Source organism: Macrobrachium rosenbergii, chromosome 55, assembly GCF_040412425.1.
Source record: "Macrobrachium rosenbergii isolate ZJJX-2024 chromosome 55, ASM4041242v1, whole genome shotgun sequence".
Taxonomy (NCBI): domain Eukaryota; kingdom Metazoa; phylum Arthropoda; class Malacostraca; order Decapoda; family Palaemonidae; genus Macrobrachium; species Macrobrachium rosenbergii.
This window is the reverse complement of record NC_089795.1, coordinates 51,043,537-51,060,466: the sequence shown is the minus strand read 5'-3', so window position 1 is coordinate 51,060,466 and position 16,930 is coordinate 51,043,537. Positions and strand designations below refer to the sequence as shown.

At 35.7% G+C, this 16,930-nt stretch overlaps 1 long non-coding RNA gene across 1 annotated transcript; it reads left to right on the top strand.

Moving 5' to 3' along the window:
* The first annotated feature begins 5,132 nt into the window (after nt 1-5,132).
* On the top strand, nt 5,133-16,060 carry LOC136835233 (uncharacterized). The gene is made up of 7 exons (XR_010852062.1): nt 5,133-5,221; nt 9,013-9,057; nt 12,816-13,039; nt 13,397-14,172; nt 14,331-14,407; nt 14,814-14,982; nt 15,179-16,060. It is a non-coding gene; the product is annotated as an uncharacterized lncRNA (long non-coding RNA).
* The last annotated feature ends 870 nt before the right edge of the window (nt 16,061-16,930 follow it).

Sequence of the window (16,930 nt, the reverse complement as noted above, 5' to 3'; positions counted from 1 at the left end):
ATTCGTCACTAGGGAGATTCGAACTCCCGACAGTGACAACTCGAATTCAGTGACGAGAATTTTTACCGCTGGGCTGTTAAGTGAGGTGTATATATATATATATATATATATATATATATATATATATATATATATATATATATATATATATTATTTATTAATTTATTTATATATTTATTTTTAACTTTTCAGCAAATTAACTGACATAATCATATATCTCTGTCAGACATCTACATCTATACAAAAGTACGCACACACTTTTATATCAAATAAGAAAAACAGTGATTGACCTATGATTAATTGCACTGGCGTCACAACACACCTAACTGATATACGTGCATATGTTCATCAACCTTCCGTATTAAATCAAGGCATAGCAATTATCAAAAGGTAACTACATTACAGATAAAAGCAGATAAAATACTATATATAATCTAGTTAAGTTTCAAGTGCCTAAAGGCAAGGATACAATTTACAACCATTACCTCAACCAAATTATCACGTAATAATGATAACAGTAACTTGTATTGTTACAAGAGATACGGATATTATACGGACAGACGGCAGAGCCTGAAGCGTTATATTCATTATCCCTGCATTATACATCAACACAGAGTCTGGTTCCCTGCTGGGAACAGCATCTCCCTTCACGGGTAGCTAATGGAAGTGGTATGTAGCCCCTTCTAGTGGAAGTGGGTGAATAAAGGAGGGCGGTTTTGCTTACGAGAGAGAGAGAGAGAGAGAGAGAAGAAGGAAAGAAGAAAGAAGAAAAGAAGAGAAAGAAGAAGAAAGAAGAGAAGAAGAAAGAAGAAAGGAAAAACTATAATACACACTCGTAATAGTGGCAACGATAAATTCATATATATAGAGAGAGAGAGAGAGAGAGATAAGAAAGAGGAACTCTGAGGAGGAAACACTAACATTGTCCTAAAAGCAGCAGGATAAATACTGAGAGAGAGAGAGAGAGAAAAGAGAGAGAGAGAGAGAGAGAGATAAAGAGAGAGAGAGACTAACAGACAGAAAGACAGGCGATAAAATGCTGAGAGAGAGAGAGAGAGAGAGAGAGAGATAAATTCATGAGAGAGAGAGAGAACTTCCGCCTAAAAAATTATTTTATTTCTAGCTACATTCTGAAATACCTGAAGAAAACTTCGTTTTAACTTCGACCCAGCAAGAGCTCGTAAGCCATTATACACTTATCGATCTCCCTGTGCATTTCAATTAACCACCAACTGTTATTGGCAAAGTGTTTAGAATCGTGAAATATTCATCAACAAGTCTGGAGCCCCACAGACAGTGAAAGACCCGCTTATTGCTTGAAGGAGCCGTTGTCCAGGAATATTGATTGCGAGGCCCTTTCATGCATGCACGCCATGAATAAAGAATGCACAAACACTTATTTATCTTTCTTGCAAGCAACACTTCCTCGTAGGCTCAAGGATCAGGTCAAACAAACGGGTGTTGTTAAAGAATTGTTTGTGGAATTTGCTTGTTTCTTGTTATAGACATCTACTATCCATTTCAAATATCTTTCAAAGTAATTATTTAATCGAAATGGTAATTGAGTCTTGATGTAAAAAGACACACTCCGCTAATTTTTGGTAATGTAGTGCATTGTCAAATGGTTTTAGTTAAGTCGTTTACTCTGACTTTTACATGGTGTTATCAGCCATCAGACAAACTATGCATTCGAACGTCCGTTATCCCTTCCCTCCTCCCTTCCCCTCCCTCATCCCTCCCTCAACTTCTACTTTCCCGGCCTCCCCATCTCCGGCCCCCTTGAGGACTTGTCTATGGGGATAGCGGACGTTCGGATGGGGATTAAGTCCTGCTGAATCATGCGACTTTTGCCAACAAAAGTCAAGAGTAAACGCCTTAACTAAAACCACTTGACAATGCATTATATTACCAAAAATTAGCGGGAGGTGTCTTGTACGTTGTGCCAAAGTACCATTTCGATCAAATAATTAGTTTGAAAGATATTTGAGAAAAACGACGACTCGCAGTCCCTGAAATGGATAGCAGATAGTTTTAGATTAAACAAACGAAAAGTGACTTTGAATATTATATATACTGAGTAGTTCATCATCATCAGACGATGTAATTTCACTAATATTCTACCTTGCTTTGTAACGATGGGGACTTTGCGGGATGCAACGTTTTGGTTGGTCCAGTACCTTGAATGTAGGTACCTATGACTAGAAGTATGCTCTCAATACGCACAGTCAGATGATTAAAGTTGAACGTTAATATTTTAAAATTTCCTAACGATTGGGAGCTTTGGTTCCATTGGGTTTGGTCAGTACCTGGATGGGTACCGTTGACACGTAAGCTCCTGTAACCATTTCTAGGGGTGGAGGCAGGGGCATGAAGATGGGCTGACAACCTCATCCCAAAATTCATTTTTTTTTAGAGGAAGGGCAAAACCTTCAGTGCGTAATGCCGGATGAAATAGGCTTGAGGTTAGGGTTTGAGCCAAGAGTTTGAACCAAGGATTTGAGCTAGAGGTTTAAACAAAGGGTTATTCGCCTGGTTTTGAAACATAGGTTTCAACCAACCCTTAATTAAAGGGTTTGAACGGGTTTTGATATGGGGGTTTAAACAAAGTGTTTGTGCCAATGGTTTGAAAAAGGGTTTGAACATAGGGTTTCAGCCAAGGGCTTGAACAAAGTTTTTGTGCCAAGGGTTTGAACAAAGGGTTTCATGCTCTTTCCTCGTGGAGTAATAAATTACTTGCAACGTGCCTTAAGACACTGTCGTGAGGGGTTAATGAGACACAATGAGGCCCCTGTTCAGACAGTAAATTGTGTGCTTTAAGTGAATGACATAATTTTTCCTTCTTTTCAAGTCCAAGTTTTCCCATTTCAATTAAAGTGAATCACTGACAGGCTGACTGACTGATTGGTGTGAACAATTCAACGAACATTTTATCCTTTCTTCAAATTAACGACTGTAATTATACTTAATCAAATTATTTTCTTTTTCAAATATAGGTATCATTAAGCCAACGGAGGATGCCGAAGAAACTTTGTATTTACTTGTTTACTCTTCAGTCCAAAGTGATAGAGCCATAATTTCTTAATCATCATTGCAGATTTCATCTCTCTCGAAAAAAATACTCTCTGATTACTCCAGGCTTTTTCCTCTCTCTCTCTCTCTCTCTATATATATATATATATATATATATAATATATAACTATATTTGATATATATATTATTTATATATTGTCATACTACAATCACACATATTATATTTTATTACTATATGTATATATATCTATATTATATAATAATAATACATGTGGTGCTATTATTACTAGTCATGTACAACAAAGACTCAATATGATATTAAACACAGTTTTTCTGGCTTTTGAATATTGCTAAAAAACACTAATGATAAAACAAGAAAAAATAACCTGTCGTAAGAAACAAATATAAAACACATAGTGTACAAAGTAGATTGGAACAACTCAGCCAGCAACAAATTATAACTCAATTTTCGATAGAACAAAGCAAATTCAAATTAATTCAGAAATAATTTCCTAAGCACAGAGATGTCAAACTTTCCCTCCGCTGATCTTCTTAGGGAATATCTCGGCAGGTGTGCCCCCGATTTCAATAACCTTAGGTTGCAGCATAGAACTTCACAAAGAAGTTTGCAAAAATCTGTGCCCTTTATTGTACAAACTTGTGAAATCGAAAATCCGTCATAAGAAAAAGGTGAGGTGAGGGAAACTAGACTAGTGACTGCATTACCAAAGAGCCCCAAGCTACATCCGATTTTTAGTCTTTTACTTGACCTCCATTCCTGCTTCGTTTCTTCACCACCTTTCAGTGCAACTGTAGAGGTTTTCTCCCAGTCCACCTTTAGATCCTTGTGCTTCATCTCCTTTGTTTTCTGGATCTCCATATCTTGCTGTCCAACCACTCCAACTCCCTCTTTTCACAGTCTTGAGCGCTGAATGGCCGAGAGTGCCCCAGCGTTCGTCTTGACAGCCTACATTTCATAAACCATAACCATAAATCAGAATTTTGAGGTGAGTTACTTTGCGTTTAATTGATTTTCCTTTCTTGTATTGCATATGAAAAACGAAATTTTAAAGTCCTTGCGTTATAAGATTATCGTATGCTTTGAGACATGAAACTTCAGAAAGGTATTCAAGAAAAAAAGATGTCATTATACTTATTCATTAACAATTTATACATCAGTTTGATCTAAGGACAAATATTTCTTGGAAAGATTGCTATTACTGCTTTTCATTGCTTTAAAAGAAATCCTGTCTTCATATGTTTATCTGTTTATCATGTCAAGATGACTTTTTTTTTTACTACGTTTCAACTTTCAATAAAGTTTGTCAATTTTCATTATGTCATTTCTACCAGAAAATGATACTGTTGGGATAAAATTCGTCCGTGTTTTCATGTGAACTATTATTTATTTACGTAAAAAATACAGAAATTTACACATGATACATTTTTGTGAAACTCTGCTTCCCTGTAAACTAACGTGGAGGCTTTTTATGTTTTAGAGCAGTGGTTCTCAATCTTTTTTTAGCGATGGCACCCTAACTAATGTAATCATTACCGTGGCACCCCTTCTTCACCATCCCACCATATCGCATGAATTAACTTCTCATTCAATGAATAAAATTATTATCCATACTCAAACCAAAGTAAGCACACCGTACATGCAGAAATATACTGTACAAACAAAGAGCATATCAGAAGAATTAGATAAACATAATTAGAGTAGGTACACTGATAATAATTATATGAAGACTTCTGCAAACTTTTTACAAATGTTCATTTGAGATTATTCAGCCAAGACAAATTCATGACAATCTTGCGGCACCCCTAGGGGCACTTTCTGTGGCAACTTAGGGTGCCACAGCACCCAGTTTGAGAAACCACTGTTTTAGAGGTTTATAAGTTTATTGTTTAATTGCATCGAAGACATCGTTTCCTAAATATCAAAAAAAAAAAAAGAAAATAGGAAGAATGCAGTGGTGCTGTTATTTTTCCAAGGATGCCAAAGTAGCCTAAAGTTTCGTGTAAGATATTAGACTACTTCTTTTTTTCAGTCCTTGTCTTCCCAAAGTAGACATTTAGACATGGCTAAACTATGCAGATTATTTGTTCAGGAGCCACAAGAGCAACTGGATAGGTTTTTTTATTATGTTAAAATTTTGTTTTTACCTATGAACTGGATTTGACAATGCTGGTGAGTCAACATATTGCAGTTATCAATTCTGGAATTTAGGTTTTTGGCATTTATGACAAATTTTTACTCATATAGGTGTTATTTTGTTGCTTAATGTTAAGTTTTCACATAAAATACAAAGTCTTTGAAGAAGATTACTGATTTTCCGAGTGTTAGTACAGTGTTGGTTTGTGTATCTGCACTATTCTGTATAGGACACATGAAATTGTAGGTCCCTCAAATCGCTGGTCACTCAAATGCTAGTACTTATCTTTAGATATTTTTTTTTTTTGCCCTGGTATGACAAACATTTGGTTTTTAAGAAATCCATTCTTGATGGAACGTTCAGCAGCTAAAATCAGTTCCATTAAGGCTCCAGGGTCCTTGGAGCAAATATTTTGATCAGAAATTGATGTAGCTGGTACAGAGGTTGCTTAAATATTTGTGTTGCTGTGGAATGTTTTCGAGGTTTCAGGGTTTTTTACATTCTGCAAGGCTTCATTTTCTCGCAGCAATGTCATGCGTAGTGTTTGACGCCCATGAGCTCAGCCGTTCATTTTAACGTAACGTAATTTTATACGGAAGCAAAAGATTTTAGTAACGTAATTTTATTAAAAGCTTGAAGTGAAGTAACTTAATTTTTATAAAGCCTTAATCTCATAAAGGCTTAAAGAAGTGAAGTAACGTAGTTTTTATAAAAGCTTAAAGGTGAAATAACGCAAGTTTTATTAGTTAAAAGCATGAAGTAACGTAATTTTTATAAAAGCTTTAGTGAAGTAACGTAATTTTTATAAAAGCTTGAAGTGAAGTAACGTAACCTGATTTTTATAAAAGCTTGAAGTGAAGTACCCTAACCTGATTTTTTATAAAAGCTTGAAGTGAAGTACCCTAACCTAATTTTTATAAAAGCTTAAAGTAGTGAAATTTTTTTTATCAGCTTATTTTATTTACCTATGAACTGGATTGACTATGCTGGTGGTACGGCAAAACTGCAATCAGTAAACACAGTTTTGCCGTATTAGGTTTTATGGTATTTACAAGTCGTAATTTTATTAATTTGCTCATACAGAAGTGTTATTTGTTCTTAATTTGAAGTTTTTGCGATGGAATAAACTCTTTAAAGATCTAAATACTCATTTTCAACAGAAAACCTGTTAGTTATGTTGAAAGAAATTAATGTCCATATGCAATACTGTGTATATGGGAAGTAAAATTTTATGGTCCCTCAAATCGCTGGTTTTTTATGAAATGCTAATTACTTGTTATCATTAACCTATTTTTTATAAAAGTTGGTAGTGACAAACATTTGGTTTTTAAAAAGCATTCTTGATGGAACGATTTTTATCAGCAGTTAAAATATTTACCATGAAGGCTTTGACAGGTCCTTCAACATTGCAAATATTTTTGATCAGAAATTGATGTAGCTGGTACAGGAGTTAAGCTTAAATATTTGTGTTGCTGTGGAATGTTTTCGAGTTTTCAGGGTTTTTACATTCTGCAAGGCTTCATTTTCTCAGCAAGCAATGTCATGCGTAGTGTTTGACGCCCATGAGAGCTCAGCCGTTCATTTTAAGTAACGTAATTTTTACAAAAGCTTAAAGAATTTTAATGTAATTTTTATAAAAGCTTGAAGTGTTAAGTAACTTAAATTTTATAAAGGCTTGAAAATAACGTAATGTTTATAAAAGCTAAAGTAACGTAATTTTTATAAAAGCTTGAAGTGAAATAAAGCAATTTTTATGAAAGCAAAGAAGTGAAGTAACGTTTATAAAAGCTTAAAGTAACATAATTTTATAATAGTTTAAAGAATGAAGTAACGTAATTTATTTTATATAAGCTTAGAGAAGTGAAGTAACGTAAATTTTATGAAAGCTTGAAGTGAAGTAGACTAACCTAATTTTTATAAAAGCTTAAAGTAGTGAAATCTCATGAAAATCTGACATGGCTGCTGTTGCTGAAGTATGTTGAATTTACAAGGTTATGGTGAACACTCACGCCGGTGGCTTTTGGGCTTCTTGGTGGCCCGTAGCCACTTGCACCAGACCTCTCCATGGTGCGTTCCCCTGTTGAGTGCTGCATCTCTGCAGTTATACCCAGGATCCTTTTCATGAATGTAACAAGTGGCTGTGAAAACTTTCAGATGTTAATGGACATTTAATAAGAGCTGGAGGGTGAAAGGTACTATGGAAATAGGTTCTCGGGGTAATTCTAAGTATTAGCTCCACGCCTGTTTTTACCTTGGATACTGGTTTTTTCTACACTTTTAGGGGGTTCGATACTGGCGGTGCATTGTTTGTTGTCGATTAAATGGAATGTCCCTTCGCCGTGTTTAGTACTGGCCCGGGGTGTGGGGACCCCTACGTTAACAAGTTATTGCACTTAAGCCGGACGGAATATGAACCGTTCCAACAGACGTACCCGCGCGTCTTGTGAAGATCGTGTATGGAAACCCCTTGTTGGGTGGACTTCAGCGGTTAATTACATACGACCCCAAAAAATAACGTTATATTGTAAAATAACAGGCAAAATACTTATGAAGCTGCCATTTCTCGCTGAATACCTGCTGTGTCTATTACTTAGATCTGCCGTTCTTGGAAATTTTAACCTCCTGTATGTAGTGCCGTGGATCACATCGAAATTTGTAATACCAGATTTCAAGAAATTCTATATAGCTTACTGAGCAAATACCTAAATTTTTTGTCAGGTTTCATTCAGTTCAGTGACAGGTTTATTGGGAAGCTTAGGGAAAGGTTATCGAGATAGTTTATGAAAGGTCTTGAGTCCATATTACAGGGGTTATAGTGAAATATTTTCAGATGCCCAATTTTTGGGGACTGTATGAAGTGAGATTTTGGTTAATGCTTAATAGCGTTTCATCGTGAAGCTGTTACAAAAGCTTATCTAAACTTGAAATTGCATATCTCTTGCTTTATTTGCCTGTAATAATGGGAAATAACCAGACTACCATTTGCCAGCGAAGATATTAAGACATTGTCAAAGCCGTTATCTCTCAATGGATAATGCTAGATAGAATTCAGATTTAAGCTTCAACCTTTCCTTCCAATATGTGAAGTAAACTTATAATTCTGTTTAAGACACATTAGCCGGCTAAGGCCAGGCTTCAATTATACAAGCTGTTGGTGATAGTGTAATTTTGTTTGGTAATTGTGACCATTACTCGATTCTCAACTCTTGTTTAACTTTGAGCAAAGCAATTGTGCCAAGTGATCAGTGCTTTTATGCAAGCACGGAAGGCTGTATTTTTATATGTAGTGGCTATTTCGTATTAAGCGGTTAAGCTTTGGTAGTGTGTTCGTATGACTAGTCATTTAGATACAAAATCAATAGACACAATCTGGACAGGTCTTACTCAACGTAAACACTGACTTGGAAGAGGTCATGCTCTCCAAACAGTTGTCCGAAGTTCTTGAGAAAACGGTTGTACATTTTACCTTTATGGGTATTCAAATATAAAACCAGAATAAAATAGTAAGGGTAGTTGATCGAAAATGCTGCAGTTTCCTAGTCTTAAACAGATCTAGATATTCTGTAAACTTTTCTGTGCAATGTTACTGAATATTGCAGTAGCCTAACGTAAAACACGTAGTAGCGTCACTTATGATTAAATATTAATTGGCTAATTTGCTCAGTCTTAACGTACTGTAGGAAGTATTGAAAGAACTATTCTCCCAAGTTTTGACTGTTCACAGCATAAACAGGAAAATTTAATCATTAGATTCGTCCTTAGTAATAAATTTGAAGCGAAAGTAAACTTGAAACTTTTCTAATTGGTGTAATTTTTTGTATTTCAGACACTGGCGAATATAACTGAAGGCTCTACTGCTCCAAGATACAAGGTAAATACCGAAGTGTCAGCTGTTCTACAAAGACCTCTACTGTACGGATAAACTGTACTGTAGAAGTCTTGTAACAGTAAATATAAAGTTGGCTAAGGTGGTTTTTATTCCTTCGGCATTTGGAAAATGGTTTGAAATAACACTGAAATTTCAGTATTGGCTGTTTCTAGTGTTTTAATGTAGTTATACAAACTTTGCCATGATGTGTGATTACCCTAATATTTACAGCTCGTTTGAATGATCTTAAAAATATTTTTTTATAAGTCGATGTGTAAATATGCAGTCAGTGGATGGTGTAATCTTGCCTTAACAAAAGGAGTGTGATGCATACTGAAATTGGTACAAAGGAAGGGTCTTCAATGTTTTGCTTGTTTGACTGTATACAATGTCTTAGGGTACTGAGACGGTAGTGGTCTATTGAATAAGCTGGTATGAACAGTACTCAAATCTGTTAGTTCGGATAAATTGATGGATAATTCACAAAATGAGTTTACAAGACTGTCGTAAAGTATTATGAATCGAAGTAAAGAATAAGTATTTTTAAGTAACCTTTTTAATGAGCAAAGTGGTTGGATCTTGCAAATTTTTAAAGATGTGGAATGGATATTATTCCATTCCATCTTAGACAAGTTTTTACTTAAACGAAAAATGTACGTGTCTTCAAGGTAAGACTTCCATTGGGCATTTCGGGTAAATCCGTAAGTGTAGTACGATTAATATAACAGGACTTAGGATCTTTTATTCATTTGCTGGTCAGTTTGAACATATAAAAAAAATGAAGAATGTAATTGTTGAGCTGAGAGAAAAGCAGTAATGAAGCGTGTAAACTGGTCTGAGTAACTTTGTTTTATTTTGATTACGTGTTAATGCGCTCTCTACGAATATATAGTTCCCGTCACGAATGCTCGCGGGAAATGTAAATTTTGCTTAAATTGCCACCACGTAGCATGGGGAATTCTGAAGGTTATTTTCATTAATAGGTTCTGTAATACTGTGCTATTTTCTGAACTGATGTTTAGTTGTTGGTGAATGATAGGCGTTCAGTGCTTGAAAACAAGGAAAAGCTACTAATTTTAGTATTTGAGTTTTATTCATAATAGAATACTCTACCTTACATCTAGGGTTGGTTAGGCTTTTTCTTGAAGGACTAGCCTAGAGACGCAACAAATTTAGGTTTAGACAAACCTAAGTAATTAAGTAGCAATGTTGTAGAAAAAGCTGAACTATTTAAAACCCATGTTGCGCTTAACGGGTTCTTTACCGTTAGACGTATCATAGATTATTAAGTCCAAACTATTTAGATCACAAAAACATTTAAAATCTACTGGTTTTTTAGCACAAACTTTCATGAACCAATTAAATAAGTAAAATAATCCATTGAGGTTAGAACCCAAAACTGTGTGCTTTGCTCAGCACCTGAACCAGTTTGTCCAATTTCTATTATGTAAAACTTTAGACTATAGGGCCTTGTAAGCTTAGTGGCTAATAAGCGACTGTCTTGTAGAGCATTCCATATTCCTTGCTTGGGTGTATCATAAGCGTCCTAAGCACCATGGAGGATGAGTTGTCGGCTTATGAATTGCTGGATCAGTAATGTAGGAAGTCTAGTAAAAACAAAAGCTCTGTTGGAATTAAAGGAATTTATTAGATTCAAGAAACTCGACTAATATTTATCAGGAAATTGTATATTTTTTTCTACATACGATTAAACATTGCAAGACGTTACATGATAAAAAGTAAATTTTTGTCGAAGGTTGAAGGGTAATAAGGAAACAGACTATAGTAGGCCTTATTTGTTACATCCATTATCTGTATAGCAACTGTAGTATTAACCGTATTTATTCATTCTGTCAAATTTTGAAATGACGACCATATGTAAACTAGAAGCTCTGCGAATGTTACACTAAACGTTCATATAAATTCAGATTTTTAGAAGTGTCATTTACTGGTAGGAAGTTATATTAAAATATAACGAAATGCTGGACGGGAGGACTTGACATTTAACCTAGAGGCAGCTTCACATTTTTATTCGTTTAAAAAACAAGACTTTTGAACCAGAAATAGTCAAAAAGGATTATGAAGCTCTGAATAGTGTCATGAATTATGTACAGATATGCGTGCTGTCTACATTTTGAATTGAACCATGAGAACGTAATTTGACGAATGCACTCGTATGCAGCCGTATAGATAGGATGCCCTGTCTAACGATTTTCTGCGCGGATAATAATAGGCTTCTCGGTGTCAAGACTAAGCAAAGCTGACGAGAAGTAATGAAATTGCTTACAATTTGAACCAGGTTTTACTTTTAATATGAAATCATTTGCAACTGCCTTTGCGATGTAGGAAAGCGTTTTTGAAAAGGTTTTGATATCGTGAAAACTTCAGTTTTAGTTAAATTTGAGACAGACGTTAGTTACAAACAACAGGCATTCTTTTGTTAATGACTATTAAGAGGAGTTGCTCCCTTAGCTGTTCAGTTTTTGATTGCAGAAGTCATTCTGGTTCTGTATTTGTATAAACTATTTGCTTGATAGCTTTGTGCTTCAATTCGTGCTTTTAAAACCTGGCAATAGTCAAGTGCAAGTCTTTAGATTTTGCTAAAATAAACCGAGGCTTAGGATGTAATTAAGTAAATCCCAGACGAACTGACTTGGACTCACCATACTGATCTAGAGGTTACTCATTGATAGGTAATTTATGTATGGTTTATTAGCAACCTGTTTATTCTTCAGTACCTAGCCAGTGTTTTCTCATGATTTGGTAACGAGGTTGAGAATTAATGAGAGTAAAATAGTTGCATGACACTATATAAAAAAGTTATTGTATCCATTTTAAACCTCTGCATCTATGAATGTCGGGGGCATTAGCCATATGGAAGTATCTTTCTGTATGGAAATATTTTAGTGTGAGCCGCTAGACCAAAAAATTAATTTTATTTAAATTTAAATTAGCTCATTTGAACACAAGGAACTCGAGAAGGAATAACTTCAGAGGACAGAGGTTTTACACTTTTAAGAGACTGGTCTTGATCGTAGACCTAGGTGTTGGTATTCTAGGCAAAAGGGCTGCAACATGACCACGAGTAGAATATATTGATAGTTTACTCAATTTTAGTATGCACAACTTACTCGATTTGCTTGATGACTTAAATGAGGCTTGCTTTAGCTGCTCACTCAGAATGGACCACAGGAAGATGGATACTATCCTATTAATAAATCTACTGAAATAGAGAAAAAATATATTAGAATGCAACAATTTATATGCTTATTTTCGCATCTACTATAGATGATCTTTTAAGAAATTTGTGCTCTACTAAGTGTTTTGAGAGTGAGAGTTTTTCTGCAATGCCATATTATACTTGGAACCCTTGACAATTCTACGTCCTTTTAAAAATCTAGCAAATTTAATCCACGTAGGAGGCTAGTACCATCAATGCGCTTCTCTGTAATGTAGGCGTTACCTAAGGTTCTTTGCAGCGTCCTTCGGCTGCAACCCCTTTCATTACTTTTACTGTACCTACGTTCATTTTCTTTCTTCCGTCTTACTTTCCACCCAGGCTTAACAACTGCGAGGTTTTCCTCCTTTTACACCTTTAAAACCCTTTTACTGTCAATTTCCCTTTCATTGCTAAATGACCTCAAGTCCCAGCGCTTGGCCTTTAGCCTAAATTTTATGTTCCATTCCATTGCATTCGAAAATCTATGAAACTTAATGAAAGAGCCTTTACCAACTTCAACATTGTCATTTTTTCTTTCTAGACGCTAGTCGTGGATTCGGAATGGTGAACTATCCAGGACAGCTTCAGTGAGACTAGAAAAAAACGGCCTTGTGTGGGCTCCAGGTGATTAAAAATCGTAAACAAAACGACATAAGTCCCTGTGTTTTAGAAACTCGAGAACAATACGATTCAAGTCCTGATCCCCCACTAGTCTTGCATCGTTAAATTCTGATGAGAATTTTATGCAGAATGACACTTGCATAGGTAAGGCATAGATGAAGTGTATTTGGAAATATAATAGGTATCCTCGTCAAGACGACTTTATCTAATTGGTTGACTTTTAAATTTAAATCTAGTGACAATGTTTGTCAACTGCATTTGCATTATAAGGTGTCCCTTCATACTTGAGTACTAGCTAAAACAGACATGTAATGCACAAAATCTAATCTACTGTTAAAAAAAATCATTGAGCGTTACATAATGACTCTTGTAATGAAGTCCATGCTTTGGTCCAGTTTTAGATATTTTGATCTTATTTGCAATGCAAAAACTCAGAAAAATTCTAGATGTTAAGAGTCTAGCTGCTGAATTCCTGATTATAATTCTCTTGAATCTTTTCAGCTTGACTTCAGTTTCAATTGGTGAGCAGTTAGTGGGAAATTAGTCTATGGCCTTCGATGTTTTGGACTCGAGTGTGGTAATGACAATCAGTCTGCTACTACGGTTCAGTTTCTACACTTCGAATGAGTGAACTTTATTCATATAAAATACTGCGTTTTAGTTGACATTAGATGGCAAATCACTATTAAAAAAAATTCACATCCAAAACTGTAGGTCAAAGAAGAGCTCTGGGGAAAAATTAGGAACCCAGAGAGTTGGAGAGACACCTGTTATTTTAACCACAAGTGACATGCCGGACAACTGCTACTCGCATATTCCAAAGTGGCGCAGGCTCACTCTGCTTCTGATGAGCTGTGGGACAGGGGTAGTAAGAAAAGCTCTCTACACATTAAGGATCAAATTCCCGGATAACCAAAACAGAACAGTGTTATGATGATTACAAGAATGACTGTTAGACTTAGCTGTCCACTCACATACGTAAGAACACATCAGGTAAGATAATGAAAAGACATCACTTCAGGGATAGAGGAGGAGACATCCTAGAAAAAAATACACTGTTGAAAATCCTAGAAGGACATTTGACGTTTTAAGAGGATAGAAGACAGCATTTTTAAAGGTGCCAAAGGTGATTTACCTTTCTAATGTCGTGCATTATATCCCGGACAGCTTGTATTTCATTGAGTTCATTTTGAGATGTACTAGCTGAACCAAGTCTCATTGTATGGAGAGTCTGTTTATGTAAAGACAGGCAATAATAGTGCCAATGACCATGAGAGGTAAGGTAACTTTATTCATTACATCAAAGCTTTTCATATTTTCTTCCAATAAATCAGATAACAGCCTAACTGAAACTGAGCTGTGAATATTTAATTAATTTTAAATTTAGATTTCATACTTGAAAAGAATTAATGAAGTCAATTTTTTTTCATTCCAGGCTGAACTGAATTACTGATAGTCAAAATTGAGGAAATGCTCTAGGACTCCAATTTTTTCAACAAATGACTGATAAAGGTAAGGTGGCGTGTGATGCAACTCTAAAAAGGCTTGGAAAAACGTTCTAAAAATTAATACATGGTAGTTTCAGTAAATACAATAATGTTACTGAATTAGATTTTTGTAATATCGAATATTCGCATCATTAACCAGGATTCTTTCAAGTCGTCATTCACCCCTTATTTGTCGGTCAGTCAGTTGCTAATAATACAATTTTTCTTAATTATTCTTTTCTCATATTCTGTTATTTGATGTTTCAATTTCTTCAGTCTCTCCAGATTTTCACATTACCTACTACAGTGCATGAATGTAGATACAATTTATAAATCTGATCAAACTAGGCATTCAAAATTTTGAAGAAAAAACTTCGAAGCCTCTAAATCAGTTTAAAGTTGTCTTTTGTTATACATCATAATTTTTCTAGGTTTAAACTGACGAAGATTGACATAAAGCGACCAAGAATTTAACTGAATTTGGGCTCAAACTGGTGGCGGCTTGATAGTCAAGAAAATACAGCAAAGAAACTACAGTGGCACTGGAGGGTCTCTGCTGAAGAAATACTTGAAACTTGTAGGTTTCGAGTTTGAACAGTGGTAAGACTGCAGATTTGTACATTTTCATTGTGATACTTTGCCCTACAACATAAATGTTTAGATTATTTCTCTCGTTTCAAACTGGCTTGAAAGTAGCAGCCCACCCTAAGATAGTATTAAATCTACTTGAATAACTAAAATTGTACAATATCTTGACTTACACCTTAGAGCTTCAAATGTTTATTTTTCTTTTCAGGATCAAACAAGAGCTTTCAAGGGAACAGAAATCATGGATCATTTCAGTGACTTTACAGTGCTTGACAATCAACACAGGAACTGCAACCACTGCATTGTTAAAACAGTCACTTTTTATACCTAGCACCCACAGTATTCCTTACTGCCAATTGTACAGTATATAGCACTTTCCAAACGTTACAAAATGCCTGAAGTATTGAAGTTACGTCATGGCCCCCTCAGCGCTAGAAAAAAGTTGAAGACTTTTGCTCAAGTTGTCATTTTAACATATGCTGAACTGTCAGATTATATCAGGAAGTTACGTCAGTCAGTGCTAATGCCAAGAACCCAGATAGAATTTAACTTTTATGAAATGTAGCGCTGAGTATAAAATTGCAATCTAGTTCCCCATATTCCTTAAGTTGTTAAAAGGACCTTTGATGTCTAATTTGAAGTTTTCAGTTTCGCTCCTTTTTATATAGTTAATATGACTTTCAGTATTCTCACATTCAAATCCAGGGATGAAAATTTTATCTGGTCAATTTCACTATTTAGGTCACTAGATCACTGAGCTGTTCTGACAGTGATGTTGATAACTAACATATAGTCACTCATTAAACTGAAGAGAATTCCAGCGTGTTGAGTTTGAAAATGTTTCATATTTTCTGGTATTGCTGAGCAAAAACCATGTGTGTTTAATTCTAGAAAATTCAGAAAGTTCACAAGTTAGAAAGTTAAATTTGGAGGTTAGGTCCTCCGTGTAACTTAGTTTGAGTTTGTGTATGTCTTAATAGTAGTGACGAGTGACTACAGATTATTAGGCTATCTGTGTCATCACCGTCCTATTAATCATATATATGCATAATTTTAGTTTATCCAGTCTTCCCAGTTTATCGTTTGTCTATCAGACAGAGCTGTAGTCACTATGAATACGCCATCTGAATCGTCAGCAAGGTCTCTTCAGACCTACCACACATTTCGTGAGCTTGCATTTCTGTTAACAGCTCTGTTCACTTTTCACTGCGAGTTGATTACACAGCAAGAACGGTATTCGAAGAATTAAGTAATCCTTTCTTCATTTTTCCTTCGTATGTCTTTCTAGTATATTTCACTTCAGTGTTGATAGATTAAAATCATAGTGCGAATAATTGATCAAAATTGACTTTTTCATTTAGCAGGTACTGATCAATCACTGGCATAATATGATTGCTAGCGCCCCCTCTCTCTCACACACACACACACACACACACACACACACACACACACACACACACACACACACACTCACTCTCTCTCTCTCTCTCTCTCTCTCTCTCTCTCTCTCTCTCTCTCTCTCCTCAACACCCCTTCTACACACACTCTCTCTCTCTCTCTCTCTCTCTCTCTCTCTCTCTCTCTCTCTCTCTCTCTCTCTCTCTCTCTCTCTCCACACTCTCTCTCTCTCTCACTCTCTCTCTCTCTCTCTCTCTCTCTCTCTCTCTCTCTCTCTCTCTCTCTCTCTCTCTCTCTCTCTCTCTCTCTCTCTCCACACCCACACACACACACACACACACACACACACACACACACACACACACACACACACACACACTCTCACACTCTCTCTTCTCTCTCTCTCTCTCTCTCTCTCTCTCTCTCTCTCTCTCTCTCTCTCTCTATACACACACACACACACACACACACACACACACACACACACACACACACACACAATAAACGAAATGTGAGGAAGGTGGATGATTCAACTTAACGATCCAGATGGCGCTCTCATCAT